Source organism: Anas platyrhynchos, chromosome 29 (genome assembly GCF_047663525.1).
Source record: "Anas platyrhynchos isolate ZD024472 breed Pekin duck chromosome 29, IASCAAS_PekinDuck_T2T, whole genome shotgun sequence".
NCBI lineage: Eukaryota > Metazoa > Chordata > Aves > Anseriformes > Anatidae > Anas > Anas platyrhynchos.
In genome coordinates, this window is record NC_092615.1 from 1462405 (window position 1) to 1474772 (window position 12368).

The following is a 12368-nucleotide window of genomic DNA, read 5'->3' on the forward strand; positions in this document are numbered from 1 at the left end:
CTCCCGCCGCCCCTTAACCCTTCCCCCTCCGCTTTTGCACCCCCGGCACCGCTCCTGCATCCTAATGAAACGCCGCGTCTAGGACGTGCCCTCGCCCCCCGCTTCCCGCGCCCGTGCCGAGTTCTGGCTGTCCTCGGCACGCCGCCCGCCTGTCCCGGTCGTGCCCCGCGGGTTGAGCGCGATCCCCGCGGGTTTCACCCCAAAAAAAAGCCATGAGGTCGTAGAGGGATGCGGGCGGTGTCGCCGCTATGGCCAAGCGGGTTTTTGGCAGGTGGTGTGGCTGCAGTGGGGAATCGAGACGAAATCCATGCCCCCCAGTTGCCGGGTTGTTTCCTCTCGGATCCATTCGTTGCTCTTAGCGGGTTTTCTTCGTGCCGCCTAAGTCATGGGCTGTAGGGTCGTGGGGTGCTGCTGGTACCCGCCTGCTGCCCCCGCTGCTGTGTGGGGATTTCTGCTGGGGTATTTTGTGCTTAGAAGGAAAATAAACAAAAACTGAATGTGTTTTCAGCATCTATGTCCAGAAAATGATATTTTTTTTTCCCACTAGCAATTAAAGGTTTTATCATTCCCATATTTCTAACTTCCAGTCCAGCCACCCTGACCCACAGCTGCTGGGTCCTCGTTCACACAACTAGGGCGAGGTGCAGAGGCTGGAAAACTCTTGCAAGCAGGGATCTGAGCAGGGAAAAAAAAAAAATCCCTGGAATATTTTTATGCATATATTTATCTATATAAGGAAAATGTTCCTTTTTTTTTTTTTTTTTTTCACTTACCTCATAAAGCGAAAGAAAGAAACCGGGAAAAACCTGTGGGAGCTTGTCAGAAAAGCCCGCGGGCGCTTTCCGAACAAGTTGCTGAAAACTTGGGTGGACGTCTTCTAAAATCGGAGTGTTTGCACCGGGGTCATTTTCGGGCAAACTTTTAATCGTGGTGGCAAGCAGCTTCCCACCAAAAACCAAGACAAGGACCGAGGTTACACACCCATAAATAAATGATATGTGGATGTGTAGGGTGTCACCCCAAATAGATGCGTTATGTGCATGTCTCCAGGTAGCCCAGGTGTAGGTGTCCATGAGCACCATGCCCGGGCTGCTCGGGGTGGTGCTGGATGGTGCCGAGCTCTGGGAGCATCGAGCAGAGCACGCCGGATCGTTGCCCATCACCGCTGCTCGTTAGGGCTCCTTCGTTTACGCCCCAGCAGCTCGCCACCAGCGGCGAGGGCCAGGACGCAAAGCTGGGGCAAAACTTGGCTATTTCAGGCGCCGTCGAGAATTTTTCAGCTCTTCGCCCCCGGGAGCAGCTCTGCAAAGCCAGGACCCGCGCCGTCCTCCCCGCTCCCCCGGCGTCGGTGGGAGGCATCCAGGGGTTTAATCCAAGCTGGCACCGCTGCCCGCAGGAGGGGCGGCCCCGGGCTGGAGCCCCCGCGCCCCCCCCCAGCCCTGACCTACATAGCGGGCGCAGGATGCGGCCACCTGAGCGGCTGCCACCAGCACCGGCTGCTGCGCGCGCAGCCACGCGCACGGAGGGGCCCTTCCCCATCCTCAATCCCCCCCCCTCCAGCACTGATTCTGGGTGAAATAAGGGAGAAATTGGGTTTTCTGCTCTCCGCTGGCTCCTGCTTGCTGTGGGTGCCCTGCGCTCTGCCTCGTCCCAGCCCTCTCCTGCTGGCTCTCGCCCGAGGTGCAGGGGACACCGGTGGCATCTCCCTGGCTGCGTTTTGTACCCTTGAGGATGGGACCGAGGGAGCCCTGGGGTGTTTGTCCCCACTGCCACCGTCCTGCAGACCCCTCCTGGGAGGGCAGAGGGGAGGAAAGAAACTGGAGGGGGGGGGAAAAGAAGCCAGGAAAGGGAGAGAGGGAGAGAGGAGGGAAATCTTTAGAGCAGCGAGGGAAGAAGGCGGTGATGGAGCTAACTATGGGAAGGACAATGCCAAACAATGAGGGGAAAGAGGCAGACTGGCAGAAGGAGCAGAGAATGGAGGGGCCGGTGGCTGGCAGACAAATTGGGGGAGAGGTGGGGAAAAAAAGGAGATGGGGAGCTCGGAGATAGAGGAGGAGGGCGGCGTTGGGTGCTGGGTGACCACGGAGTTGGGACATAGGGGTGGCAACGGTGGCTGCGAGGTCCCTGCCACCCTGGGAAGACCCAAAGTTGATGAGCATCCCCATATCCCCGCCGCCAAACCCATTAGCTCGTTAGCCGGGGCTGTGGCTAACGAGCTCGGTGCGACGGGGCAGGCCAGGAGCACCCATAGGCGGCCGGCTGCGAGCTGCAGGGCCATAAATCTCGCGCGCGCGGCGCGGGTGCCGCCGAAAGCCTTCCAGCAGGATTTATCTCCCCATCCCGCTCTCCCCGCCTTCCCGCAAATGCCACGTGGATTCCCCGCGGCAAGGGAAAACAAGCGAAGATGCTTTCTTTTGTCTCCGCCGCCTGCTTGGCCGCGTCTCTCCGGCTCTAATCCACCTTGGCCTCCTCCCCTCCATTCACAATTTTCTTCCCATCCCCATGGTGGAAGAAAAGGGACAAACCTCTTCTTTCTATTTTTTTAAATTTTTTTTTAATTGGAAGCGATGGCAACTTACATAAAATCAGCGTTTGGGAGGTGGGAAGAGAGGGAAGGAGGCACAGAGGTGCCCGGAGCTTGGCTCTGGCCAGTCCCGGGGCACGGCTGGGTCTCCGTGGGTCTGCCCATGGTTGCACCTCCCCAAGCCCCCGCTCATCGCCCACCTCGCCTCACTATTCCTCATTATCCCTCAGAGCTCCTACGAACCATTTGTGCTATTCTGTGAAAAAAAAAAAAAAGAAAGAAAAAAAAAAAAAGAAGTGATGGATGCGCGCGGAAGGGCTCAGCACCAGAGGGAGAGAGGGGAAAAAAAGGGGGGAGGTTGGAGAGAGCTTAAAAATTACAGTGGGAATTAGCAGGAGTCTAAGCTGTTGTTTGCAGTGCCCATTAGCATCTGCCTATTTATCTGTCACCAGATCCTCGTGGCATCCATCCATCCATCTGGGTCCTTGTCACTCTGTCTGCCTACCTAATTATCCATTAGCATGGCAAAGCCCCCATGACAGCGGTCTCGGCGAGCCAGACACGAGACCACCTCATCTGCCCCTCGCCATCGCCCCGACACTTTTAGAAGCGTCGGGCTGACAAAATTGGGCTGGAACCACCGCCGACCACGCTGCTCGGAGAGGGAGAGGCAGCGCAGGCGTTGCCCGCGGGGCGTTCATTGCGCACGGGCGTGCGCTTGCACACCAACGGGCTGCACGTGCACGAGTCGCCACCTCATTTTGCTGCTCGTGGGTGCTCCACCTGGCTCGTACAAGACAAAACCAGGGTGATGCCACGCCGGCGTGATGGGCGCTGAGCTGCTGCGATGGCACCAGCAGCGGCACGCCACGCCGCGGGCAGCCCCGGTGCCGGCGGCTCTTTGTGCCCGTGCCGCCGCGTGGGGTTTCTTTGTTCGCGGCAGCAGCGGTGGGCAGGTTCCCCCTCCCCGCCTGCCCACGGGCCCCGCTCAGCCCGAGGAGCAAATCAGCGGCGTTTGCATATTCAGAGCAGGTGGGGGCCCATATGCCTAAGATGCACCAGACAAAATTAGCCACCATAATCATAATCAAATGTGCCGTTGTGCTGGGGGAAGGGAGAGGCTGGCAGACAAGCCTGATAATTATGAAGCTCAGCATGTGCGCAGCGGTTTTGCAACAATTATGCCTAGCTCAGCAAGCCGGCAATGATGCTTGTTACAACAACCCTCAATCTCCAGCCCGCCCTCCGGTTGTGCGCTCCCGGGAGGGCTGTGCCGCGCCGGAGGTGCCGTCCCGCTCCTCCCCGTGCTGCTCTTGGGAAGGGGACACGAGGACGGTGTGGGGTGGTGGCCAGACCTTGTTCTGCTGCCCCTTCCCAGTGCCATGTGTGTGCATCCAGCTCTTGGCAAGCTGCTTTGTGGCTTGGTGGCGTCCTCCAGAAAGCTGCCCCTGGCTCTCTGTGTGCCCCGTCCATCTTGGTGCGCCCAGCTGCGCCCCGATTTCCACCTGGAAAAACCCACAGTGTAAGAGGCAGCTCAAGAAATCACCCTCCCCAGCTGCTCCCTGCCCGCAGAGCGCTGTGAGCCCCTTGCTTAACGGAGCTCTGGAGCTCCAGCAGGTTTCTCTTTGCCTCCCCGGTCCTTCCCTTTCCACCCTTCTCTGCTCGCCCTGCTCTTTGTGGCCGCGGTGCTCAGCGATGGGAGATGCTGGCAGGAGGTGACACTCCCGATCCATCGCCAGCCCTGGCGCTCGTGGGCTGGTGTCACGCAGCATTTTCCTGAAGGAGCCCTGGGGAAGGGGAACGGCACGAGGCCGCCACGCGCGGTGCTCTCAGATGGGAAATGTGCGGCGCAGCGAGGAGCAGCCCCTGTGCCGTGTCCTTGGGAGGCAGCGGCGGTTCCCAGCTCAGCAGCAAGCAGCAGTGGTGGCAGGATGCTCCATGACCCCTTCCAACCCGTGGCCAAGAGACGAGGAGGAAAATAAAACGTTTTCCTCTTTTAAATAGGCTGGGAACTGCAGCTCAGTGTGGCCGGGTTTGGGGGTGGTGCTGGGGATGCATCCTGCTCGCGCTTCCCTGGGTGCTGTGGGTTCCCCGATGGGTGAGGCCGGCTTCCTCGCTTAGGGCTCAGTGGTCTCCTGAAATCATACCGAAGTCAGCCACAATTTGGGTTTTGCAACCTAAATTTGGGGTTTGTGACCCAATTTGGGTTTTGCGATTGTTCTGCCAGAGGTGGGAACGGTTTTGGAGCCCCACGGCTGCTGCTCGGGTTGCGGCGCGTCCTTCCCAGTTGCTCAGGGCAGGCTGTTCCCCATGGATCCCGTCACCTTGCTCGGGTACAACAAAGCCAAATCGGTTCAAAAGGAGCTTGGCATGCACGGGAATCACGGCCGAGCTTTCCTCAGCATCCCTCCTCCTCCTCTCATTTCTGCACGGGAGGGACAGCCCTGCCCGAAGCACAGCTCCGGGGTGAGGCAGCCCAAAAGGAGGGGTTTATCCCTGCTGAGAGGCTCCTGGGCATCCCAGGCACCTTTCTGCCTGTTAACTCGGGTGGATTAAGAGAAGGATGCGCCAAAGCAGCACAGAAATGCCCATCAGAACTGGAAGCTTTGCACCAGGGACTGGATTTGGGGCTGGTTTGCTCCAAACTAGCGGGTTTATCGGAAGATGAGGGTGAAGCTGGCAAAGGACCGGGTTGGTTCATTGAACCCATGGCTGGCACAGAATTTATCCCAGGGCATTTCCCCAAATCCAGCAAAACACATCCACACCGTAATTATTTCAGGGGTGCTGCATCCTCTCTGGGGTGTTTTTTGTCTCAAGGAGGGGGGAAGGAGGAGAGCCTCAGTGCTCCCCCACCACGCAGCCCCTGCTCCCCGCCGTGCTCCCGCTCCTGTCCGCAGGGGAACAGCAGCAGCAGCATCCCACGGCATTGCCCGGTTTATTTCTCATCCAACCCACTTGTAAAAGGGAATAAATGCAAAGCGGGAGGTGGGAATTAAAGTGGGAAATAGCCCAAACTGCTAAATATATTTTTTCCTCTTAATTTGTGTAACGACAAGGATCCAAGCTCAGCACCCCAAAATGCTGCTGGATGAGCGGGCTCCAAAGCAGCCGCTCCATCCTTACGGCTCTGCACAGTCTGCGCAGGGCACAAATAAATCCACAAAGAATAGGAAATACCCACCGGGAAGAAATTTTCTCGATGTCCTGCATTGCTCCACGAGGCTCTTCCAGACTTTCCTGAAACCTCAGGAGCGTGCAGGGGTTTGCCGTGAAAACACAAAAGGTGTGGCTGCCTCCTCCTCGGCCTTCGGGACAAAGGGAACTTCGCCGATGTAAAGCGAGTTAAAGGCAGTGGCTGGGGGTTCCCGATGCCTGCTGCTGTCAGGGCACTGGGGGCAGAGGATTTGGGGTTCCAGTGGAACAATTCAAATTCAGGGACACGTGGGTGTGTTTCAGGCACAGGCTCGCTGGTGTGTTTCATCAAGGGTGGAGGATTTAGGGCACCTGGCTGCTTTTACATGCTAAAAACATTTCTTACAGAACCCGTTTTTTTGCCTTTTTTTTTTTTTTTTTGCCTTCATTGTTAGTTTAAAAAAAAAAAAAAAAAAAAAAAAAAAAAAACAGAAAACAGAAAATTTTGTAGCACTGGGGACGTGGCCCCGTTTCACACCCATGCCCTGCATCAGCCCAGTTTTCCGTAGAGTTTGAAATTTTGAAATCACTTTGCAGGAACTTGGGTTCGCACCCGATCCGTTCTTACCCCCGGTCACACGCTGACATCATTTACCATTTTTTTTTCCCCAAATCCTGGCAAATTGAGGTCATGCCCTGCATCTTTACAGATCCTCTGTCTTTTGCCCCAAACGTGAAGTTTCCCCGGTCGGTGCCTTCCTGAGCAAGCAGCTTTCCATAAACCGCCTGCTTTGGAGCCGGGAGCTGAGCGAGGCTTTGGAGGGACTCGGGTGGGCTGGGGGCAGCCCCAAACCCCCACCCAGGGCTGCAGACACGAGGTGAGATGGGAGACGGGGCACTCTGCCCCTTTGCTTTTGTTTTAATCAGTGTAGGAATTAGGCAGTGAACAGAAATGCAGGAAAACAAATCAGCAACGTCTTTTCCCCACCTTTCCCACCTCCCAGAGCTGGTTCAGGAGCAGAGCGGTTTTGCAAGATTTAGGAAAAGCAAGAAAAAAAAAACCCTACACCTGTTTGCTTTTCAACTTTTTATGTTTAATTTATTTATTTTTTACGAAAGAAAACTTGGCACGTAATCAAGCTGGGTGCATTCCTCGCACCCATCAGCGGTCCCAGGGGCGCAGGGCAGGCTCCGCACCTCCGCACCCCACGGGGCAACCAGCCAAAGAGCAGCAACTCTCTGGCCTATAAATTCCCAAATAATTCCCCCGATCCTGTGCCCGGCTTTTTTTTTTTTTCTTTTTTTTTTTTTTGGATGCAAGCAGCGGAGTGGGGGAGAATGTGACCGCCAGCTCCATAAATATTATATGGGGCGACAGCGCTGCGCGGGGCCGGTGGGCGCAGACAAAGCGTGCATTGAGCCGCCGGCCCAGCTGCTGCGGGCAGTGAGGATGGGGGTCAAGGTCAGAGGTGGCCCCCGCGTGTATTATTCCCCCCCCAGCCCGTTTTCTCGTGTCCATAAAATAAAGTTAAGAGGGTGTTGCCGGCCGGAGGATGCCGGCTGTCCCGGTGGCAGCGCGGTGCAAAGCCCACGGGGTGGCCGTGCCCGGATGCATCGTGCAGGAGGGGAAACTGAGGCACCGTGCCAGAGCCCAGCCTTGCCCCACCACCAGGAGGGGCTGGGGACTCTTTTTTTTGAGTTTGTCTAAGTGCAATAATTGATGTGCTCGCTTTAAAGGGTGCCCACAGCTCTGTGCCAGAGCAGGATCTGCTCTGGGGTCATGCTGGGGCTGCTGGGGTGCCCGTGGTCCCCCAGAATCACCCAGCACCCCTGCCCCATGCTCAGCCCACCCCATGCTGGGGGTTTCTCCGATCTAGGGGGGGGTACCAGGGCTTTTGGCTGCTGTGGGGCTGCTCCAAGGGTGGCCGAAACCAAGCCGGGGAGTTGAATCCCGCTGCCGCGCAAACTTGGATTTTAGAATATTTTGCTCCCTCTTAGGCAATCCCTTAGCAACGCCTGTTTCCATGGCAAAGAGCGGAGAACCTCTGCACCGATGCTGAGCTCTGCCTTACGCTCTCATTCTGCTCGTCTTGCTCGGGCACTGCCCCACGGACCGGGTCCCCAGCACGGGGACGGAGACGGGACCGACCGCGGTGCCAGTCCCGTGCCGGGGACGCGGGGCCCCGGGGAACAGGAGGTGAGGGTGCGCAGAGCCTCCTCCTGCAAACAGGGGGCTGTGCACCTCTCTCCCTGCCAGCCCGGCGCTGGGGAAGGGTCCTGGGGCATCTCCTTAACGAATGAAAGCAAACGAGGCCAGTAAGCAGCTGGACTAGATGATCTCTGAAGGTCCCTTCCAACCGAACTGTTCTCTAATTCGTATAACTCCAAGAAATGCACCCGGGGCAGCGAAGGCAGGCAGGGCACAGCGCTCGCCAGGACGATGCTGTGAGCTCCCTCCTTCCCCAGGAAGGTCCTGGGATTAAACCAAGCCCAGTGGGTAAGGGGACAGGGTTAGACCAAGGTGTGGAGGCACCTCTGGGTGCTCACACCTTGGAAATCCAAGTGAGTGCCTGCACTGGAGGCAAGGGGACTTTTCCTGAGTGTTAAACCCAGCAAGGGTCGGGATTTGGTCAAGGTTTCGATTTAAATTGTGCCTAAAAGCTGGTGGCAGCTCGGTGGTGGCAGTGCTGTGAGGTCAAACTGCAGCAGGGAGAGGGATTCGGGGAGGTGGGAGCTGTGCTGGGAAAGCTGCCCGACCCCCACAGCCATGGGGTGACGTCTCGTGCCCGTTCCCAAAGGTGACGACGCACTCCAAAATTGGGATTCCCGCAGAAAACCCAGGAGCAAAGGTTATTTTTTAGGTTTAAAAAATGTTATTTTTTAATTTTCAAAAATCCCGGCGACGTTCTGCGCTACTCTCAGCATTTTGCAGGAACAGGTTCAATTCCAAAATACCGATCCTCGATGGGAAAAAAAAACACTTGGGAGCAGTGGGAAGCTCCCAGGGCAGGACCCTGCAGGGGGATTTCTCAGCTCCAAGCACCAGGAATTACTCAGGGCCCCCGTTTCCCACCCCAGAGCCCACCATCAGCATTTCCACAGGCAGAAGCCCCCTGGCAGCTCTAGCACGGGGGTTTTGCTAATATTCAAGGCCGTTTTGAGCTCCCCTGAAGTTCTCCATCTGCCAATGACTAACCAACCCCGGGTCACCTGTGCCGATGCCGAGAGGTGCTTTTATGCCTGGGTGCGAGTGCTCGGTGCCAGCGCGCCCCATTCACCGCCACGTAAACACCTTTATTCTCCACCACGGCTTCACTGTGAATAAATTGCGCTTAAAAAGAAGCAGGAAGAGAAAGCAGCCGCCGTCTCCTTCTCTCTGCTCAAGGACAGGCGGAATTCAATGCGATGCTGGATGGCCGCGTGCGCTCCCGCGCTCCCTCTTCCAATTCATAATCAAAAATCTTCGGCGTCCTGCGAAATTTCCCTTTGCATCTCGTAGCAAAAGAGCCTCGGGCGGCTCAAAAGCAGCCTCGTCCTTCACGCGGGTGTTCGGTGGGCACCTCCGGTCGTGTGTTTCCTAATTCAGTGCCGGCAGCGTTGAACTGGGGGCCATTCCTAACCCGTTTTGCCTTTCTTCTGCCAAAAGCCACCGTGCAAAATGCGTCCCCCTGCCCGTCCCCAGCGAAGGGAAGCCCCCCTCTTGGAGCAGGGATCGTGCCCCAGCGCAGGAGCTGGCCCGCGCCGTGGCCCTGTCACCATCTCTCCGGGAGGAGGATGAAAAATCTTCCTCCTGGGCTTTTATTTTGCTGCAATGGTAACTAATTCTTGCAGTAGTTCGTGCCCTGAAGGAGTCTTAAAAACTCCCAAATCTGACAGCTAAAAATAGCTGCCGCTCTGCTCGTTTCCAAGCGTTCTGCAGCCCTGATTTATTTACACCAGTTGTTTGAACCCCTCGCGCGCTTTGAATCCAAAATCCTTCAGCTTTCCTTTGGCGGCTCTCGCACCCCTTTGGCCGGGGTGGTTTTTTGGTTCCCCCCCAAAAAAAAAGCCCCCACCAGGTGGCCGTCCCCTGTACCAGGAGGGTTTTGGAGCTGCCAGGGACAGGCTGTGTCACCCAGAGAGAGGGGTCCCAGCACCCTTGGGTGCAGAGCTGGAGGGCAATAAGGGTGGCTGGGGTTGCAGGGAGCAGGTTTTGCCCCCCGGACCTCCGCCCCTGCAGCTCCCCCAAAGCAGACCCAGCTTTTCTCATGCACGCACGCAGCAACGGGCTCCGCTCGCCTCCGCCGCGCTGCTGGGAAGGAGCAAAATTAATCCCTATGGAAATTTATTTAAATGAATTCCCCGCTCGGACACTCAAGCTGTTCCCAGCCCGGCTTTTCCCAGGGCAGAGCAGCCGGGGAGGAGGGACCAGGATGGGATCCCCAACCCCCCGAGCACCCCAATTCCCAAATTGCAGCCGCCTTCCCCCAAAGCCACCGTGGCTACATCTCACGGGGTTGTTGTCCCCGCAGCGCTGAGCTGTGCCACAAAGCCTGGTTTGGGACAGCAAATCGCCCACTCGTGTCTTATCTCCGGGTGGGATCCAGCAGCTCTCCACGAGGTCCCCCCTTGAGCAGCTGGGGCGATCACAGCAGGTTGCGTTTTCATCCCATCAGGGAGCGGAGAGGCCCCAAAGTTCCCCAAAATCTTTGTTAGGGAGAAGAGAAATGAGCTGAGCGCTTCAATAAATAAATAGTGGTTTTCCTGCCCAAACCACACCTGAGTTTACCAAATAATTCGCGCTGCGCAGGGCAGCGGGATCGAGTCCCTCTGGTTTCCAGTGCCTTTAGGATCTGCTGAGAGCCCCATCCCAGCCCCCTTTTCCTGCACAAAAGCTCAGCCGGAGCAGTCTCGTACGATAAAGGGCTCTCGGATAATACAAGTGAGCAGAGGGGGGAGGCACACGGGGACCCCCTTGGTGACACGAAGGCAGAGCAAGCTCCGCTTCGAACCCCAAGCTCCCAAACGGCCCCGATCCCATAAGGGAGCAGGAGCAATGGGGCCGCCCCCGATCCGGGGGGATCCGCGGCATCTGCAGCCCCCGGACAAGGCTCCTTTGAGATCGGGCACAGACGTGGCATTGTCAGCCAAGAGAGCCGGAAAAAAAGGGGCTGGAGGTGGGATCGTGGTGGGAAGCGATGGGTTTGCAGAACGCCTGGGTTTGTAGGGGCTCCTCCGGCACCAAGCAGCCTCCCTGCACCCCGGCGGCTTCGCTGCGTCCCCGAGGGAGATCCCAGCAGGGATTTGGCAAAACCCAAGTGTAAAAGCACCGAGGAGGAGCTTTCCCCCGTGCAATGTTCCTGCTGGAGCAGGGGGCGAGCTGAGCAATGCGCACACCCACATGCACCCACATGCGCCACGAAGGGCACCGGTGTGCGCGGTGCCAACGGGAACGGGGAACGGAGCACCAAGTCCCCACCCCATGCAGGCTCTGGAGGGTCGGTAGGGAAGGAGATGGACCCCAACCCCCAAAATCTTGTTGGAGGTAGGGATCAGGGCAGGGTGAGGCAGCGGGAGCAAGCACTTTGTGGGGATTTATGCCATGCAGCACTTGTCAGCGCAGGTTTAGCACCCCATAAAGCAACGGCGACGGCTGAACGTGAAGGGAGAACACAAAGACGCCTCGGCCGGGCAATTAACGAGCGAATTTGGGCTCGGGCCCTACAAACGGGGAGGCTTCATGAGGGAAACGGGGTGGGGAAGGAATGGGGGATGAAACTGGGATGCTAACGCTCTGCATGTCCACCCGCAGGAAGGGGGCTCTGCCAGCACCATGGGCAGGGTGCCGGGACCCCCACTGGTGACTCGTGGGGACGAGGACACGGGTGACGACATGGCACCGCGCTCCCCGGGGACAACGTGAGGATCAGGACCTCTCTGCCATCAACCCGTGGTGAAGCACAGCTCTCGGTGAGGAATTTTGGGGCAGGGACCCATCTTTCCTCAAATCTCTCAGCTTAAAATTTGCCAAAAAAAAAAAAAAAAAAAAAAAAAAGCCAGGAATGGTTCAGGCAGCGAGTCAGCGGGGTGGTGGCACGGTCACCTCCTGGCCACCCCTGTCCTTGCTGTGGTGGGACCATGGCAGTGCCCATCCCGGGCTCACACCAGTTTCTCCCATTAACAGGTGACGTGAGTGGACACCGTGCGATGTGGATGGCCGAGAAAGGTTGGAGAGGAGCCGAGGTTTGGTCTGCAAAATGGTCAGGGGCCGTGCAGACGCCCTTCCCATCCCGTCCCCAAGGGTAAGGGTTTGCTCTGTCCCCGTGGCTGGAGCCAGGCGTGCCCAGGAGGGTCCCAGGCCATGGAGCCACTGAGCCCGAGGCGTCGGGGGATGAGGTCTGCAGCTCAACGAGGTGAAAAAGAAAAAAACAAAACCCCAAACCCAAGCGTATTAAAGGTGTTCCAAACCTACAGCAGTGTCACAACCTGGTCTCCCTCGCGTTGCTTATGTCTCAGCAGAGTTTTTCTCGCAGAACATCCCAAATCCCACCCCTTGGGGGGGTCCTGGTCCTGAAGGGGGGGGGTGTCCCAGCCTTTTGGGGCTGGCGGGAGGCAGGAGCAGCCCAGATGTCCCTGCACGAGCCCCGCTTTGTGCCCAGCCACCCCCAACGGGAGCGGCCACCACGCTGCAGGGCACGGCACGGCGCCGGGCATAGCGGGGTCCAGCACC

The 12368-nt window shown here is 57.7% G+C and overlaps 1 protein-coding gene across 2 annotated transcripts in view; it reads left to right on the forward strand.

Annotated features, from left to right (window-relative positions):
- The window catches only part of MEF2B (myocyte enhancer factor 2B), a 47547-nt gene extending 35424 nt beyond the window's left edge, over positions 1 to 12123 (forward strand). Inside the window, exons 12-14 of one of the 2 annotated variants that reach the window (XM_072029229.1) lie at positions 6370 to 6537; positions 11451 to 11608; positions 11823 to 12123. The gene's annotated coding sequence lies outside the window, so the exon portion shown is untranslated. The remainder of the gene's footprint in view (positions 1 to 6369; positions 6538 to 11450; positions 11609 to 11822) is intronic. The other variant, XM_038169228.2, reaches the window with a different exon arrangement.
- The last annotated feature ends 245 nt before the right edge of the window (positions 12124 to 12368 follow it).